The sequence below is a fragment of the Hordeum vulgare genome, chromosome 1H (assembly GCF_904849725.1).
Source record: "Hordeum vulgare subsp. vulgare chromosome 1H, MorexV3_pseudomolecules_assembly, whole genome shotgun sequence".
NCBI classification, from domain to species: domain Eukaryota; kingdom Viridiplantae; phylum Streptophyta; class Magnoliopsida; order Poales; family Poaceae; genus Hordeum; species Hordeum vulgare.
This window is the reverse complement of record NC_058518.1, coordinates 5,613,414-5,632,965: the sequence shown is the minus strand read 5'-3', so window position 1 is coordinate 5,632,965 and position 19,552 is coordinate 5,613,414. Positions and strand designations below refer to the sequence as shown.

General features: G+C 43.5%; 1 long non-coding RNA gene across 1 annotated transcript; it reads left to right on the top strand.

Moving 5' to 3' along the window:
- Nucleotides 1–854: 854 nt before the first annotated feature.
- LOC123428024 lies at nucleotides 855–1,777 on the top strand. The gene is made up of 2 exons (XR_006622470.1): nucleotides 855–1,054; nucleotides 1,502–1,777. It is a non-coding gene; the product is annotated as an uncharacterized LOC123428024 (long non-coding RNA).
- The last annotated feature ends 17,775 nt before the right edge of the window (nucleotides 1,778–19,552 follow it).

Genomic DNA, 19,552 nt, shown 5'->3' with positions numbered 1-19,552 from the left:
TTCAGAATTTAGAAAATGTTCATAAACTTATAGTTTTTTTCACAAATTTGAATTTTTTCGTATTTGAAAATTTGTTCTCAGTTCAAAAAATGTTGGCAGTTTCAAAATTTGTTCACAATTCAAAAAACGTTCATGGTTTCATAAATTTGTTCAAAATTCAAATTGTTTTCCAAGAAACAGTGAAACTCGTAGTAGCACTTTATTATGAAATAGTGAAATACCTGGTAGTATTTTTGGAACAGCTGAACTAGCAAAAAACAGCAAGACAGTACAACAACAATAGAACAAATAGAAAATGCACAGGAACAAATGAACCTGCGTCAATTGGCCCAGAAAGCCCGCTAGTAGGCTTCTCCTCTGTGTCTATTGGATGCGGAATGCGTCCAATAGGACCTCCCTTCTTCTCCTGTTGTTAAAGGCGACACATAGGGGGGCCCATGTCAATGTATACGCCAATGTATATCCATCTTAAATTTGCATCATATGAATTTTTTTTGAATCTTGAGAATAAAATTTTGAAATAGAGGACAATTTTGAAAAACACCAAACAAATTTGCAAGCGCAAACAATTTCGAACATTTTTTTAAAACAGAGAACAAATTTGCTACCACCTGTCCTATTTATTTCATGCATGCGGAAGGTTGTTGGACGTCCCAAAATCCTCTTGCTACCATTTAAATGAAGCAAATCAATTTCCAGCTAAAAAAGATCAGTGAGGGGATCGGTACGTATACGTCTAATTTATGGTATGCATTGATTAGTACATTAATCCCAGCCTAAAATTAGGACGATAATCAATTATCACCATAAGCGCATGCAGGATCATTCTTGGATTGTGCGTCTCCACCCTCTATTTAAACACCAGCGAAAGCAGCTGCGCATCAGCGAATCGCCAAGAAGAGATCAAACATACATACAGCGTAGAAAAGAGATCAGTATAGGTAGCTAGCTTCGCATTTTGCCATGGCGTTTACCAAGAGGAACACAAGCGTCGTATGCTTGGCCGCCCTCATTGTGGTGATGGCCACCATGATGCTGTCATGTGATGCCGGAGGTTATAATTGCATACATATATACTTTCTCCATTTCCATATAAAAGTTCTAAAAAAATTCCACTACAAACTATATACGGCGTAAAATAAGTGAAGCTATACTCTAAAGTATATTTATGTACATCTGTATGTAGTCCGTAATGAAATTTCTAAAATATATATTTAGGAACGGAGGGAATAGATGCGATCGATGTGTTTTCGTTCTCATCTACTGCCTCTGTAAAACACTTGACACGAGTCTTTAAAACGTCTTATATTTGTTTACATATGTAGTGTAGTATTTTATATGTGACCTATTAATCCAACAAGATATTAATTGTTTGTACTATAATCTACCTATGAACCCATTGTACACACGTACCAACAAGATATTGGTTGTACCAATCTACCAATTGATCCATTGTATATATCCATACGTTGTGTGCTAACTATTTTTTTTTCTCGTGTAGATTACTGCTTTGATATTCCCGGACCATGCGTGCAATCGTTATGCAAGGATGCGTGTGCTAAGAAAAATTACCCCAATAGACCCCGCTGCCAGCCCGTGACCGATGAATGCTGTTGTGACACTGCCGCAAAGCCCGACGTCGGCGACGCCATCCGTCATGATTGATAACAGAACCTTGATTCATTATTGGACAAACTTTGTGGGTGGTCATGATATGTATATGCATGCATGCATGTTTGCCAACACTTGCAAGTTGAATAACAAAAAACACAAAGAGGCTCTCGCAAGTAAATCATTGTTCTGAGTTTGAGATTCGTGCTATCGCAATGTACATGTCTATCTCCCCTTATGCACCGTAGATCTCTCGTCTTCCTCTCCAGTCACCGCACCCTCTCCTACCCTCTCGCCATCGTCTCTTCTGGCACTGGTTTGTACACTTGACCGATCCAGAGTATTCATGCCATACCGTTGACATCCCGACCCTCCCATGAACAACAGGGCATATCCGTGGGCTAGCTACATCGTCCATGATCTATTTTGCCGGTCAAATCTATGGTTAAAATTGGCACAAAATAGAAAGATGACTAATAAACCCAAACATAGGTATTTTGTATTTGTGATAATTATCTATTAATTAATGCATTAATTCCATACTAATATTAGGGCGGTAATTAATAACTACCATAGTAGGAAGGCAGGCTAGATCGATCTGCGTGAGTGATTCTTGTTTTAGATCAACAGTGATCGAGTGTCATTCATCGATGTTTACATGGAGTATATATATCCCCTGGAGAGACGCGGCGATCTGGAAGAGGCGCCGGTTCTAGGACGAGGGGAGTCACTTCGGTTGCAGGAAGGACACGCCCGACGGTTTAGGCAAGGGAAGATTTTCCCCTTAACTACATTATGTAATTAATCTTAACAATTCTTCCCTAATCTATGCTTGACCATGTAGAGTCACTTCACGATTGTCTAGGTAGCGCTATCATCTCGAAAAGATTCTCCTTCAAAAAGTTCTCCATGAAAACTTGATGAAAACCTACAATATAAACTCAAAAAGATATAACATAATGTGATGTCATTGAACAAGGATATGTCAAGAAGAGACTTCCCCTGATGCCTGCAAGTCTCTAAGTCGTTGCATACCAATTCCATGAACATATTTCTGAAATGTTGACTTTGGTAGAGACTTAGTAAATAAATCAGCAAGGTTGTCGCATGATTTGACTTGCAAGATGCTTATTTCCCCGCTTTTCTGAAGATTATGGGAGAAATATGCTTAGTGATATTGCTCTTGATGTATCATGTTTGCATTTGTGCAACACAGGCCGCATTATCCGCATAGATGATGATGTGTGATTCTATCGAACCAATTCCACACGACCGTTGAATGTGGTTTATCATTATGCGAATCCATACACATTCACACGGTGCTTCAAATAATGAAATTATTTCATAATGATTTGTAAATGTTGCCACGAGAGTCTGTTTTGAAGACTTCCATGATATAACAGTACCACCATGTAGGAACACAAAACCGGACTAAGATCTTCCATCATGAGGATCAGACGAATAGCCGGCATCTGCATATCCAATCATATCAGAGTCCTGATTTCTTTGGAACTGGAAAAATAGGCCAAGTTCCTTTGTGCCTTGGAGATATCGGAAGATATTCTTCACTCCGGACCAATGACATTTGGCGGGAGCTGCTCTATGTCTAGCAAGTAGATTCACTTCAAATGCAATATCAGGTCTTGTGTAATTTGCAAGATACATAAGCGCTCCGATGTCACTGGGGAAAGGAACTTCAGGTCCCAACACCTCTTCTCCATCATCCTTTGGCCTGAACGGATCTTTCTCTACGTCTAAAGATCGAACCACCATAGGAGTTTTAGATGGATAGGACTTGTCTCCAATATTTTCTGGATATAGGCAGCTTGGTGTACTATGATTCTTGAGGGAAGGTGCTCAAGTTGGATCCCTAAAAAAAATTTGGTTTTAGCCAAATCCTTCATCTCAAATTCCATCTTTAGGTGATTGTGTGCTTCATCAATATCTGGTGTGTTGCCAATGATGTTGAGATCATCAACATACACAAAAATGATGCAAAATCCTATAAAGGACTTCTCGATGAAGACACATGGGCAATCATCACTATTGGAGTAACCTTTCTGAAGAAGGAACTCACTTAGTCGGTTGTACCACATTCGTACCGACTGCCTTAAGCCATATAACGACTTATTCAGATTTATACAATACATGTTGCGATTTTCTCTTTTATTCGAGAAAGAGATTCCCTCAGGAACCTTCATATATATGTCCAAATCTAGTGACCCGTAAAGATATGTGGTCACGACGTCCATCAACTGCATGGATAGACAATTTTTCACTGCCAAAGATATAAGATATCGGGAAGTGGTCCCACTCATTACTGGAGAGTATGTTGTTGGGGAACGTCGCATGGGAAACAAAAATTTTCCTACGCGCACGAAGACCTATCATGGTGATGTCCATCTACGAGAGGGGATAAGTGATCTACGTACCCTTGTAGACCGTACAGCAGAAGCGTTAGTGAACGCGGTTGATGTAGTGGAACGTCCTCACGTCCCTCGATCCGCCCCGCGAACTATCCCGCGATCAGTCCCATGATCTAGTGTCGAACGGACGGCACCTCCGCGTTCAGCACACGTACATCTCGACGATGATCTCGGCCTTCTTGATCCAGCAAGAGAGACGGAGAGGTAGAAGAGTTCTCCGGCAGCGTGACGGCGCTCCGGAGGTTGGTGATGATCTTGTCTCAGCAGGGCTCCGCCCGAGCTCCGCAGAAACGCAATCTAGAGGAAAAATCGTGGAGGTATGTGGTCGGGCTGCCGTGGAAAAGTCGTCTCAAATCAGCCCTAAAACCTCCGTATATATAGCTGGGAGAGGGGGGACCTTGCCTTGGGGCTCAAGGAGCCCCAAGGGGGTCGGCCGAGCCAAAGGGGGGAAGGACTCCCCCCCCAAACCGAGTCCTACTTGGTTTGGTGGGTGGAGTCCTTCTTTCCTTTCCCACCTCCTCCTTTTTTTTCTTTTCTCTTTGATTTTTCTTCCAATGCGCATAGGCCCCTTTTGGGCTGTCCCACCAGCCCACTAAGGGCTGGTGCGCCACCCTCAAGGCCTATGGGCTTCCCCGGGGTGGGTTGCCCCCCCCCGGTGAACTCCCGGAACCCATTCGTCATTCCCGGTACATTCCCGGTAATGCACGAAAACCTTCCGGTAACCAAATGAGGTCATCCTATATATCAATCTTCGTTTCCGGACCATTCCGGAACCCTCGTGACGTCCGTGATCTCATCCGGAACTCCGAACAACATTCGGTAACCAACCATATAACTCAAATACGCATAAAACAATGTCAAACCTTAAGTGTGCAGACCCTGCGGGTTCGAGAACTATGTAGACATGACCCGAGAGACTCCTCGGTCAATATCCAATAGCGGGACCTGGATGCCCATATTGGATCCTACATATTCTACGAAGATCTTACCATTTGAACCTCAGTGCCAAGGATTCATATAATCCCGTATGTCATTCCCTTTGTCCTTCGGTATGTTACTTGCCCGAGATTCGATCGTCAGTATCCGCATACCTATTTTAATCTCGTTTACCGGCAAGTCTCTTTACTCGTTCCGTAATACAAGATCCCGCAACTTACACTAAGTCACATTGCTTGCAAGGCTTGTGTGTGATGTTGTATTACCGAGTGGGCCCCGAGATACCTCTCCGTCATACGGAGTGACAAATCCCAGTCTTGATCCATACTAACTCAACGAACACCTTCGGAGATACCTGTAGAGCATCTTTATAGTCACCCAGTTACGTTGCGACGTTTGATACACACAAAGCATTCCTCCGGTGTCAGTGAGTTATATGATCTCATGGTCAGAGGAACAAATACTTGACACGCAGAAAACAGTAGCAACAAAATGACACGATCAACATGCTACGTCTATTAGTTTGGGTCTAGTCCATCACGTGATTCTCCTAATGACGTGATCCAGTTATCAAGCAACAACACCTTGTTCATAATCAGAAGACACTGACTATCTTTGATCAACTGGCTAGCCAACTAGAGGCTTGCTAGGGACAGTGTTTTGTCTATGTATCCACACATGTAAATGAGTCTTCATTCAATACAATTATAGCATGGATAATAAACAATTATCTTGATACAGGAATTATAATAATAACTATATTTATTATTGCCTCTAGGGCATAATTCCAACAGTCTCCCACTTGCACTAGAGTCAATAATCTAGCCCTCACATCATCATGCGAATTACATTGTAATAAATCTAACACCCATACAGTTCTGGTGTTGATCATGCTTTGGCCTGGAAGAGGTTTAGTCAGCGGGTCTGCTACATTCAGATCCGTGTGCACTTTGCATATATTTACGTCCTCTCCTTCGACATAGTCGCGGATGAGGTTGAAGCGTCGTTTGATGTGTGTGGACTTCTTGTGAAACCGTGGTTCCTTTGCTAAGGCAATGGCACCCGTGTTGTCACAGAACAAGGTTATTGGATTCAGTGCGCTTGGCACCACTCCAAGATCCGTCATGAACTGCTTCATCCAGACACCCTCCTTAGCCGCCTCCGAGGCAGCCATGTACTCCGCTTCACATGTAGAATCTGCTACGACGCTTTGCTTGGAACTGCACCAGCTTACCACACCCCCATTAAGAATAAATACGTATCCGGTTTGCGACTTAGAGTCGTCCGGATCTGTGTCAAAGCTTGCATCGACGTAACCTTTTACGGCGAGCTCTTCGTCACCTCCATACACGAGAAACATCTCCTTAGTCCTTTTCAGGTACTTTAGGATATTCTTGACCGCCGTCCAGTGATCCACTCCTGGATTACTCTGGAACCTACCTGCCATACTTATGGCCAGGCTAACGTCCGGTCTAGTGCACAACATTGCATACATGATAGAGCCTATGGCTGAAGCATAGGGGACGGAGCGCATATGCTCTCTATCTTCATCAGTTGCTGGGCACTGAGTCTTACTCAATCTCGTACCTTGTAAAACTGGCAAGAACCCCTTCTTGGACTGTTCCATTTTGAACCTCTTCAAAACTTTATCAAGGTATGTGCTTTGTGAAAGTCCTATCAGGCGTTTTGATCTATCCCTATAGATCTTAATGCCTAGAATGTAAGCAGCTTCTCCTAGGTCCTTCATAGAGAAACTTTTATTCAAGTAATCCTTTATGCTCTCCAAAAACTCTACGTTGTTTCCAATCAACAATATGTCATCCACATATAATATTAGAAACGCCACAGAGCTCCCACTCACTTTCTTGTAAATACAAGATTCTCCAACCACTTGTATAAACCCAAATGCTTTGATCACCTCATCAAAGCGTTTGTTCCAACTCCGAGATGCTTGCACCAATCCATAAATGGATCGTGGAGCTTGCACACCTTGTTAGCATTCTTAGGATCGACAAACCTTCGGGTTGCATCATATACAATTCTTCCTTAAGGAAACCGTTAAGGAACGCCGTTTTGACATCCATCTGCCAGATTTCATAATCGAAAAATGCAGCTATTGCTAACATGATTCTGACGGACTTAAGCATCGCTACGGGTGAGAATGTCTCATCGTAGTCAACTCCTTGAACTTGTGAAAAACCCTTTGCCACAAGTCGAGCTTTATAAACGGTCACATTGCCGTCAGCGTCCGTCTTCCTCTTAAAGATCCATTTGTTCTGAATGGCCTTGCGGCCCTCAGGCAGTACCTCCAAAGTCCACACTTTGTTCTCATACATGGATCCTATCTCGGACTTCATGGCTTCTAGCCATTTGTTGGAATCTGGGCCCACCATTGCTTCTTCATAATTTGCAGGTTCATTGTTGTCCAACAACATGATTGATAAGACGGGATTACCGTACCACTCTGGAGCAGCACGTGGTCTCGTCGACCTGCGTGGTTCGACAGAAACTTGAACCGGAGTTTCATGATCTTCATCATTAACTTCCTCCTCAACCGTTGTCGCAACGACAGAGGTTTCCCCTTGCCCTGTGCCACCATCCAGAGGGATGAGAGGTTCGACAACCTCGTCAAGTTCTATCTTCCTCCCACTCAATTCTCTCGAGAGAAACTCCTTCTCGAGAAAAGCTCCGTTTTTAGCAAGAAACACTTTGCCCTCGGATTTTAGATAGAAGGTGTACCCAACTGTCTCTTTTGGTAACCTATGAAGACGCACTTTTCCGCTTTGGGTTCCAGCTTTTCAGGCTGAAGCTTTTTGTCATAAGCATCACATCCCCAATCTTTAAGAAACGACAACTTTGGCCTTTTGCCATACCACAGTTCGTATGGTGTCGTCTCAACGGATTTTGATGGTGCCCTATTTAAAGTGAATGCAGCTGTTTCTAATGCAACCCCAAAACGATAACGGCAAATCGGTAAGAGACATCATAGATCGCACCATCTCTAATAAAGTACGATTACGACGTTCGAACACACCATTACGCTGTGGTGTTCCAGGAGGTGTTAACTGTGAAACAATTCCACATTGTCTTAAGTGAGCACAAACTCGAAACTCAGATATTCACCCCCACGATCAGACCGTAGGAACTTGATATTCTTGTTACGATGATTTTCAACTTCACTCTGAAATTGCTTGAACTTTTCAAATGTTTCAGACTTGTGCTTCATTAAGTATACATAACCATATCTACTCAAATCGTTAGTGAAGGTGAGAAAATAACGATATCCGCCGCGTGCCTCTACGCTCATCGGACCACACACATCGGTATGTATGATTTCCAACAAGTCACTTGCACGCTCCATTGTTCCGGAGAACGGAGTTTTAGTCATCTTGCCCATGAGGCATGGTTCGCACGTGTCAAGTGAATCAAAGTCAAGTGACTCCAAAAGTCCATCGGCATGGAGTTTCTTCATGCGCTTTACACCAATATGACATAAACGGCAGTGCCACAAAAATATGGCGCTATCATTGTTAACTCTAACTCTTTTGGTCTCAATGTTATGTATGTGTGTATCGCTATCAAGATTCAATATGAACAATCCTCTCACATTGGGTGCATGACCATAAAAGATGTTACTCATAGAAATAGAACAAACATTATTCTCTGACTTAAAAGAGTAACCGTCTCGCAATAAACAAGATCCAGATATAATGTTCATGCTCAATGCAGGCACTAAATAACAATGATTCAAGTTCATAACTAATCCTGATGGTAATTGAAGTGAAACTGTGCCGACAGCGATTGCATCAACCTTGGAACCATTTCCTACGCGCATCGTCACTTCATCTTTCGCCAGCCTTCGTCTATTCCGCAGTTTCTGTTTCGAGTTGCAAATATGAGCAACAGAACCGGTATCGAATACCCAGGCACTACTACGAGATCCGGTTAAGTACACATCAATAACATGTATATCAAATATACCTAATTTTTCTTTGGCCGCCTTCTTATCAGCCAGATACTTGGGGCAATTGCGCTTCCAGTGACCCATACCCTTGCAATAGTAACACTCTGTTTCAGGCTTAGGTCCAGCTTTGGGTTTCTTCTTCGGATTGGCAACAGGCTTGCCGCTCTTCTTTGAATTACCCTTCTTGCCTTTGCCATTTCTCTTGAAACTAGTGGTCTTATTCACCATCAACACTTGATGCTCTTTACGGAGTTCAGACTCTGCGACTTTCAGCATTGCAAACAACTCGCCGGGTGACTTGTTCATCCCTTGTATGTTGCAGTTCAACACAAAGCCTTTATAGCTTGGCGGCACTGATTGAAGGATTCTGTCAGTGATAGCCTCTTGCGGGAGTTCAATCCCCAGCTCAGCTAGACGGTTTGAGTACCCAGACATTTTGAGCACATGTTCACTGACAGACGAGTTCTCCTCCATCTTGCAAGCATATAATTTATCGGAGGTCTCATACCTCTCGATCCGGGCGTTCTTCTGAAACATAAACTTCAACTCCTGGAACATCTCAAATGCTCCATGACGCTCAAAGCGACGTTGAAGTCCCGGTTCTAAGCCATACAAGACTGCACATTGAACTACTGAGTAGTCCTCCTTACGTGCTAACCAAGCGTTCTTAACATCCTGATCAGCCGTAGCGGGTGGTTCATCTCCTAGCGCAGCATTAAGGACATAATCCTTCTTCAAAGCTTGTAAGATTAGCTTAAGATTACGAGCCCAGTCTACAAAGTTGCTTCCATCATCTTTCAACTTAGCTTTCTCTAGGAACGTATTAAAATTCAGGGTGACTGTCGCGTGAGCCATGATCTACAACACAAATATATTCAAAGTGGACTTAGACTCTGTTCAAGATAATTAGAGTTTAACTTAATCAAATTATTCGCTAAAATCCCACTCAAAAAGTACATCTCTCTAGTCATTTGAGTGGTTCATGATCCACTTACACTAGCTCAAGTCCGATCATCACGTGAGTTGAGCATAGTTTCAGTGGTAAGCATCCCTATGCTAATCATATCATCTATATGATTCATGATCGACCTTTCGGTCTCATGTGTTCCGAGGCCATGTCTGCACATGCTAGGCTCGTCAAGCTTAACCCGAGTGTTCTGCGTGCGCAACTGTTTTGCACCCGTTGTATGTGAACGTTGAGTCTATCACACCCGATCATCACGTGGTGTCTCGAAACGACGAACTGTAGCAACGGTGCACAGTCGGGGAGAACACAATTTCGTCTTGAAATTTTAGTGAGAGATCACCTCATAATGCTGCCGTCGTTCTAAGCAAAATAAGGTGCATAAAAGGATTAACATCACATGCAATTCATAAGTGACATGATATGGCCATCATCACGTGCTCCTTGATCTCCATCACCAAAGCACCGGCACGATCTTCTTGTCACCGGCGCCACACCATGATCTCCATCAACGTGTCGCCATCGGGGTTGTCGTGCTACTCATGCTATTACTACTAAAGCTACATCCTAGCAAAAATAGTAAACGCATCTGCAAGCACAAATATTAGTATAAAGACAACCCTATGGCTCCTGCCGGTTGCCGTACCATCGACGTGCAAGTCGATATTATCTATTACAACATGATCATCTCATACATCCAATATATCACATCACATCGTTGGCCATATCACATCACAAGCATACCCTGCAAAAACAAGTTAGACGTCCTCTAATTTTGTTGTTGCCGGTTTTACGTGGTGACCATGGGTATCTAGTAGGATTGCATCTTACTTACGCAAACACCACAACGGAGATATATGAGTTGCTATTTAACCTCATCCAAGGACCTCCTCGGTCAAATCCGATTCAACTAAAGTTGGACAAACCGACACTTGCCAGTCATCTTTGAGCAATGGGGTTACTCGTAGCGATGAAACCAGTCTCTCGTAAGCGTACGAGTAATGTCGGTCCAAGCCGCTTCAATCCAACAATACCGCGGAATCAAGAAAAGACTAAGGAGGGCAGCAAAATGCACATCACCGCCCACAAAAACTTTTGTGTTCTACTCGAGAAGACATCTACGCATGAACCTAGCTCATGATGCCACTGTTGGGGAACGCATGGGAAACAAAAAATTTCCTACGCGCACGAAGACCTATCATGGTGATGTCCATCTACGAGAGGGGATGAGTGATCTACGTACCCTTGTAGACCGTACAGCAGAAGCGTTAGTGAACGCGGTTGATGTAGTGGAACGTCCTCACGTCCCTCGATCCGCCCCGCGAACTATCCCGCGATCAGTCCCACGATCTAGTGCCGAACGGACGGCACCTCCGCGTTCAGCACACGTACAACTCGACGATGATCTCGGCCTTCTTGATCCAGGAAGAGAGACGGAGAGGTAGAAGAGTTCTCCGGCAGCGTGACGGCGCGCCGGAGGTTGGTGATGATCTTGTCTCAGCAGGGCTCCGCCCGAGCTCCGCAGAAACGCAATCTAGAGGAAAAATCGTGGAGGTATGTGGTCGGGCTGCCGTGGAAAAGTCGTCTCAAATCAGCCCTAAAACCTCCGTATATATATCTGGGAGAGGGGGGACCTTGCCTTGGGGCTCAAGGAGCCCCAAGGGGGTCGGCCGAGCCAAAGGGGGGAAGGACTCCCCCCCAAACCGAGTCCTACTTGGTTTGGTAGGTGGAGTCCTTCTTTCCTTTCCCACCTCCTCCTTTTTTTTATTTTCTCTTTGATTTTTCTTCCAATGCGCATAGGCCCCTTTTGGGCTGTCCCACCAGCCCACTAAGGGCTGGTGCGCCACCCTCAAGGCCTATGGGCTTCCCCGGGGTGGGTTGCCCCCCCGGTGAACTCCCGGAACCCATTCGTCATTCCCGGTACATTCCCGGTAACTCCGAAAACCTTCCGGTAATCAAATGAGGTCATCCTATATAACAATCTTCGTTTCCGGACCATTCCGGAAACCCTCGCGACGTCCGTGATCTCATCCGGGACTCCGAACAACATTCGGTAACCAACCATATAACTCAAATACGCATAAAACAACGTCGAACCTTAAGTGTGCAGACCCTACGGGTTCGAGAACTATGTAGACATGACCCGAGAGACTCCTCGGTCAATATCCAATAGCGGGACCTGGATGCCCATATTGGATCCTACATATTCTACGAAGATCTTATCGTTTGAACCTCAGTACCAAGGATTCATATAATCCCGTATGTCATTCCCTTTGTCCTTCGGTATGTTACTTGCCCGAGATTCGATCGTCAGTATCCGCATACCTATTTCAATCTCGTTTGCCGGCAAGTCTCTTTACTCGTTCCGTAATACAAGATCCCGCAACTTACACTAAGTCACATTGCTTGCAAGGCTTGTGTGTGATGTTGTATTACCGAGTGGGCCCCGAGATACCTCTCCGTCACACGGAGTGACAAATCCCAGTCTTGATCCATACTAACTCAACGAACACCTTCGGAGATACCTGTAGAGCATCTTTATAGTCACCCAGTTACGTTGCGACGTTTGATACACACAAAGTATTGGTCCGGTGTCAGTGAGTTATATGATCTCATGGTCATAGGAACAAATACTTGACACGCAGAAAACAGTAGCAACAAAATGACACGATCAACATGCTACGTCTATTAGTTTGGGTCTAGTCCATCACATGATTCTCCTAATGATGTGATCCCGTTATCAAGTAACAACACTTGCCTATGGCCAGGAAACCTTGGCCATCTTTGATCAACGAGCTAGTCAACTAGAGGCTTACTAGGGATAGTGTTTTGTCTATGTATCCACACAAGTATTGTGTTTCCAATCAATGCAATTATAGCATGGATAATAAACGATTATCATGAACAAAGAAATATAATAATAACTAATTTATTATTGCCTCTAGGGCATATTTCCAACACTAAGTACCAAAGGTAATAAGCTTCTCAAACTTCATTTCCACGTATCACCGTGGAAAACTCAACTGATGCAACTAATGCAATGGCAAGAACACACGAAGTGGACAAGTCCCTCACACTCAAATCCCTCCACAACAACAAAAGCTATGGAGAAATATAAGAGGAAGAACAAGGAGCTCACAAAGAACTACAAGGTCTAGATCCAAGGGGCTCCCCTCACATAGAGGAGAAAGTGATTGGTGGAGATGTGGTTCTAGATCTCCTCTCTCTTTTCCCTCAAGAACAAGCAAGAATCATTGGAGGGATTGAGAGTAAGCAAGCTCTAAGAAGGTCAACAATGGGGGTAGAACATGAGCTTAACGGATAGATGAGGCCAAGGGGGAAGAAGACCCCCTTTATATAGTGGGGGAACGAATCATACCGTTACCCCCACTTACAGCCCGAGCACAGAAGTACTACCGCTGCCCCGAGCGGTACTACCGCTCAGGGAGGAGTGGTACTACTGCTAGCCCTGGCGGTACTACCGCTAGCCCCTTGCGGTACTACCGCTAGAGAAAGTCTTCGTAGAAAGTCTGACGGAGAACAACTGCTCAAAGAGAGGTACTACTGTCCCGAAGCGGTACTACCGCCCACCCAGAGCGGTACTACCGCTTCCCCTGGCGGTACTACCGCTAGGACTGGAGCGGTACTACCGCTCGCCACTAAAACAACCTTAACTTTCGCATACGGACTCCGAATTCAACAAAACCAAGTTTGTTGGAAAGCTAACGATATGGGATAACACAATCTTGATAGAAATATAAATAAGAAGCAAGTGAGAAAAGGCCCATAAGAAAATGGTGAGAACCCTTCCTCGAATAAGACCGGTAAAAGCTCCCAACATCAAAAACATCATAGAAGATGCATATGGACTCCGTTTTCGATGAACTCAAGCTTGTCATGAAGATGACCATAAGCTCTAAAACTCACAAAGAGAAACACCAAACAAGAACCAAGAAGTATGATGCAAGGATGCAAATGATTTGAGCTCTCAACGAACGATACGATCAAGCTACTCACTTGAGAGCCCCGCTTGACAGTACGACAATCTATCCTAAAACAGGAAACCTATCAAGGGAAAACCTATACCTTGCACCTAGTCCTCTTGAGCTAGATGACGATGATCTTGGCTTCCTCAAGATGGACCACCTTTCTTGATTGCGTTGGCTTGATGAAAACTAGTTGATTGCTCCCCCATACACACTATGGGTGAGCCGCTCTTCAGCATATCTTCACAAGTCCATTGCCACCATCCTCCACCACTTGACATCATCCTCCATGGGTTGTATGAGATCTTCCTCTTGACTCAATCCCATGGAAACACACCTAACCCCACATAGAACGCTCACGAAGACCATGGGTTAGTACAAAAATACGTAATGGACAATGCTTACCATACCATGGGATCACTTGATCCCTCTCGGTACATCTTGTACGCTTTGTGTGTTGATCATCTTGATTTACTCTATGTCTGACGATCTTGATCAACCTTGTGTCTCTATGACCATTCTTTCAATAATACCTCGAATAACACCTTGGTCTTCATATAAACTCCTTGAAGCCAACAGATGGACTTCAAGAAGTGCCTATGAACAAATCATATAAATATAACTTAAGGCAAACATTAGTCCATAGGAATTGTCATCAATTACCAAAACCACATATGGAGAAATATGCTCTAACAATCTCCCCCATTTTGGTAATTGATGAAAACCACTTAAAGAGAGTTTATATAAGGAAATAAGCATAACCAAGCACACACATGCAAAGCAGTAATGCATGCGTACAACATGTAAATGCTTATGCAATAAAAGCAAAACCCTCTAAGCATAACCAAACTAAACTCTCTAAACTTCTCCCCATTGGCATCGATTGCCAAAATGGACAAAAAGTTTAGAAAGCCAATATAGTAGGTGGTCCTCCAAAAAGTGTGTACTTCTCAACAAATGAGTGCAGATAAATACACATATATAATGATAAGAAGTTAGAGGAAAACAAACTATATCGAGGACCCAAAGATTGCTAATAAAAGGATCGTATGCCACAAAGACATACAAAAATGGAGGCAAACAATCAAAAGATACCAGATGGAACAAACAATCATATGGTCCTTCGAACCACATGAATAAAAGGTATTATGATAAAGGCAACGGAGTGTTTTATCAAAACTAGAGAAGCTCCCCATGATTTGTGCTCTAATAAGAGATTTTTGTATTTGATACAAGTGCACAAAATAGGATCGTTGCTCCCCCAAAATTAATAAAAACACACAGTGAGTGCAAGAAGATAGATGAGACAATAAGCATATCACTTGCACAAAACGAATGATTGAGCAACATGTAAAAGAAGCAACTTAAGAATAGGCTCAACCAAAATAATGTGTGTGAGTCATGGCAAAGCACTTGAGAAGACTAAGATAAGGATGAGAATTACTCATCAACATAGTCTTGATGAAATGAGAAACAAAGTGCAAGACATATCATTCCCACACACACACTAGAAAATGGGTTCACAAGCTTACTAATAAACAAAATAAGAACCAACGCCTGTGACAACCCATGGTGAAGATAGGAAATAAGAACCTTGTCAAGAGGAGGGATACCAATCGAAATGGCAAAACCCTCATCAAGATAAGCATGAAGAAAAATAATCTTTACGACCGAAGAGTGCATCAAGATGTAGGAATATAAGATACGCACTCAAGACAAATCCTTTCACGAAGCCACCAAAAACTGAAAAAGGAAATGCAACGGTGGACGTGAAAGAAAAGAGGATATCAATTAGAGATGTAACTTATCTCATGTGTAAAAGATTCTAAGTAGAAGACAATCATTATGATATATATCCACAAAGAAGGATGTGGACACGAAATGGTTACAAGAAGGAACAAACAAGATATTGCTACGGCGACAGAAATCTTCCTGTCGCCCCTTGAGCTTGCGTTGGTTTTTTACTTGAAGAGGAAAGGGCGATGCATCACAGGAGCAGTAAGTATTTCCCTCAGTTTGAGAACCAAGGTATCAATCCAGTAGGAGAATCGCGTCAAGTCCAGAGTACCTGCACAAACACAAAAGAGCTTGCACCCAACGCTATAAAGGGGTTGTCAATCCCTTCAAGATTGATTGCAAAGTGAGATATGAAGGCGGAAAGTGCAACGAAGTAAAAGTGAAGGCTGAAAATATGGTGTGAAGTAGACCCGGGGGCCATAGTGTTCACTAGAGGCTTCTCTCAAAATAGAAAATAATACGATGGGTGAACAAATTACTATCGAGCAATTGATAGAACCGCGCAAGGTCATGACGATATCTAAGGCAATGATCATACATATAGGCATCACGTCCGAGACAAGTAGACCGATACTTTCTGCATCTACTACTATTACTCCACACATCGACCGTTATCCAGCATGCATCTAGTGTATTGAGTCTATGACGAACAGAGTAATGCCTTAAGCAAGATGACATGATGTAGAGGGATAAACTCAAACCAATGATGAAAACCCCATCTTTTTACCCTTGATGGCAACAACATGATGCGTGCCTCGCTACCCCTTCTGTCACTGGGTGAGGTCACCGCAGGGTATGAACCCAAAACCAACCACTTCTCCCATTGCAAGAATCATAGATCAAGTTGGCCAAACAAAACCCACAACTCGAAGAGAATTACAAGGATATGAAATCATGCATATAAGAGATCAGAAGAAACTCAAATAAGATTCATAGATAATCTAATCATAAATCCACAATTCATCGGATCTCGACAAACACACCGCAAAAGAAGATTACATCGGATAGATCTCCATGAAGATCATGGAGAACATTGTATTGAAGATCTAAGAGAGAGAAGAAGCCATCTAGCTACTTGCTATGGACCCGAAATTCTATGGTGAACTACTCACGCATCATCGGAGAGGTCATGGTGTTGATGAAGAAGCCCTCCGTATCCGAATCCCCTCTCCGGCAGGGCACCAGAACATGCCCCAGATGGGATCTTGCGGAGACAGAAGCTTGTGGCGGCGAAAAAGTATTTTCGTGGATCTCTCTTTCAGTTTTTGAATTTTTCTAGATTTGTAGGCGGAAGAGGTAGGGCAGACGTGCCACAGGGGGCCCACAAGCCTGCTAGGCGCCCCCTGGCCGCGCCTAGGGGGCTTGTGGGGTCCCCTGCAGGCCCCTGCCTTGGTTCTCAAGTCTGGTGCGTATCTTCTGTTCCGGGAAAAAATCTTTTCGGAAGTTTTATTCCGTTTGGACACCGTTTAAAATCCTCCTCTGAAAAGGGTCAAAAACACGGAAAAAACAGGAACTGGCACTTGGCATTGAGTTAATAAGTTAGTCCCAAAAAAGATATAAAAGGCATACAAAACATCCAATGTTTGAAAAGATAATAGCATGGAACCATCAAAAATTATAGATACGTTGGAGACATATCAAGCATCCCCAAGCTTAACTCCTGCTCGTCCTCCAGAAGGGAAGTGATAAAGACTGAATTTTTGATGTGGAATGCTACCTAGCATAGTTGTCCTTTGTAACTTCTTTCATGTGACATGAACGTTCAGATCCGCAAGATTCAAAACAATAGTTTGCTATTGACATGAAAACAATAATACTTCAAGCAAACTAGCAAGGTAATCATGAACTTTCGAAATAACAAGGCCAAAGAAAGTTATCCCTACAAAATCATATAGTCTGGCTATGCTCCATCATCCTCACACAACTAATTTAAATCATGCACAACCCCGGTATTGGCCTAGTAATTGTTTTCGTACTCTTACTTTCTCAAACATTTTTCAACTATCATGAAATACATGAGCGTGAGCCATGGATATAGCACTATAGGTGGAATAGAGTGTGGTGGTGGTTGTGAGACAAAAAGGAAGAGATGGTCACATTGACTTGGCGTATCAAAGGGCTATGGAGATGCCCATTAATAGATATCAATGTGAATGAGTAGGGATTGCCATTCAAAGGATGCACTAGAGCTATAAGTATGTGAAAGCTCAAAAGGAGTACTAGTGGGTGTGCATCCAACTTGCTTGCTCACGAAGACCTAGGGCAGTTTTGAGGAAGCCCATCATTGGAATATACAAGCCAAGTTATATAATAAAGATTCCCACTAGCATATGGTGGTGACAAAACGAGAGGCTCTCAATCATGAAGAACATGGTGCTATTATGAAGCATAAGTGTGGAAAAAGATAGTAGCATTGTCCCTTCTCTCTTTTTCTCTCTCTCTCTTTTTATTTGGGCTCTTTGGCCTATTTTTTTATGTGGGCAACTTTGGCCTCTTTTCTTTTATTTCCTCACATGGGACAATGCTCTAATAATGATGATCATCACACTTTTATTTACTCACGGCTCAAAGCTTAGAACGATGATGCTATAGGAAATGCCTCCGGCAGTGTACCGGGATGTGCAACGATCTAGCTTGGTGTATGACGTTGAAACATCTCGCTAGCTATCTTACGATCATGCAATGGCAATATGAGAGTGACGACACAAGTCATGAGACAGAACAGTGGGAGTTGCATGGCAATATATCTCGGAATGGCTATGAAAATGCCATAGTAGGTAGGTATGGTGGCTGTTTTGAGGAAGGCATATGGTGGGTTTGTGTACTGGCGAAACTTGCGCGACACTAGAGAGGCTAGCAATGGTGTAAGGTGAAAGTGCATCTATACCATGGACTCACGTTAGTCATGAAGAACTCACATACTTGTTGCGGAAGTTTTTATTAGTAATCGAAACAAAGTGCTAAACGCATACTCCTAGGGGAAGGGTTGGTAGGTGTTAACCATCGCGCGATCTCGACCGCAACAAAAAGGATGACAATCAATAGATCAATTATGCTCCGACTTCCTAACATGACGGTTCACCATACGTGCATGTTACGGGAATCACTCACTTCAACACAAGTATTTCTAGATTCACAACACCCTACTAACATAGTGATACGTCTCCGTCGTATCTACTTTTCCAAACTCTTTTGCCCTTGTTTTGGACTCTAATTTGCATGATTTGAATGGAACTAACCCGGACTGACGCTGTTTTCAGCAGAATTGCCATGGTGTTGTTTTTGTGCAGAAATGAAAGTTCTCGGAACGTCCTGAAAATTTACGGAGATTTTTTTTGGAATAAAAGAAAAATACCTGCGCAAAGATCCACGTGAGGGGGCGTGGCAGTGAGCCACAAGCCCCTGGGCCGCCGCCACCCCCTATGGCCGCGCCATGAGGGCTTGTGGGGCCCACGTGGCACCACCGCCCCCAATATCAGTCCTATATCTTCCGTTTCGCGTGGAAAAAAAATCAGAGAGAAGGTTTCATCGCGTTTTGCGATACAGAGGCGCCGCCATATCCTGTTCTTCATCGGGAGGGCAGATCTGGAGTCCGTTTTGGGCTCCGGAGAGGGGAAATCGTCGCCATCGTCATCATCAACCTTTCTCCATCGACAATTCCATGATGCTCTTCATCGTTCGTGAGTAATCTCATCGTAGGCTTGCTGGACGGTCATGAGTTGGATGAGATCTATCATGTAATCGAGTTAGGTCTTGACGGGGATTGATCCCTAGTATCCACTATGTTCTAGATTGATGTTGCTACTACTTGGCTATGCTTAATGCTTGTCACTAGGGCCCGAGTGCCATGATTTCAGATCTGAACCTA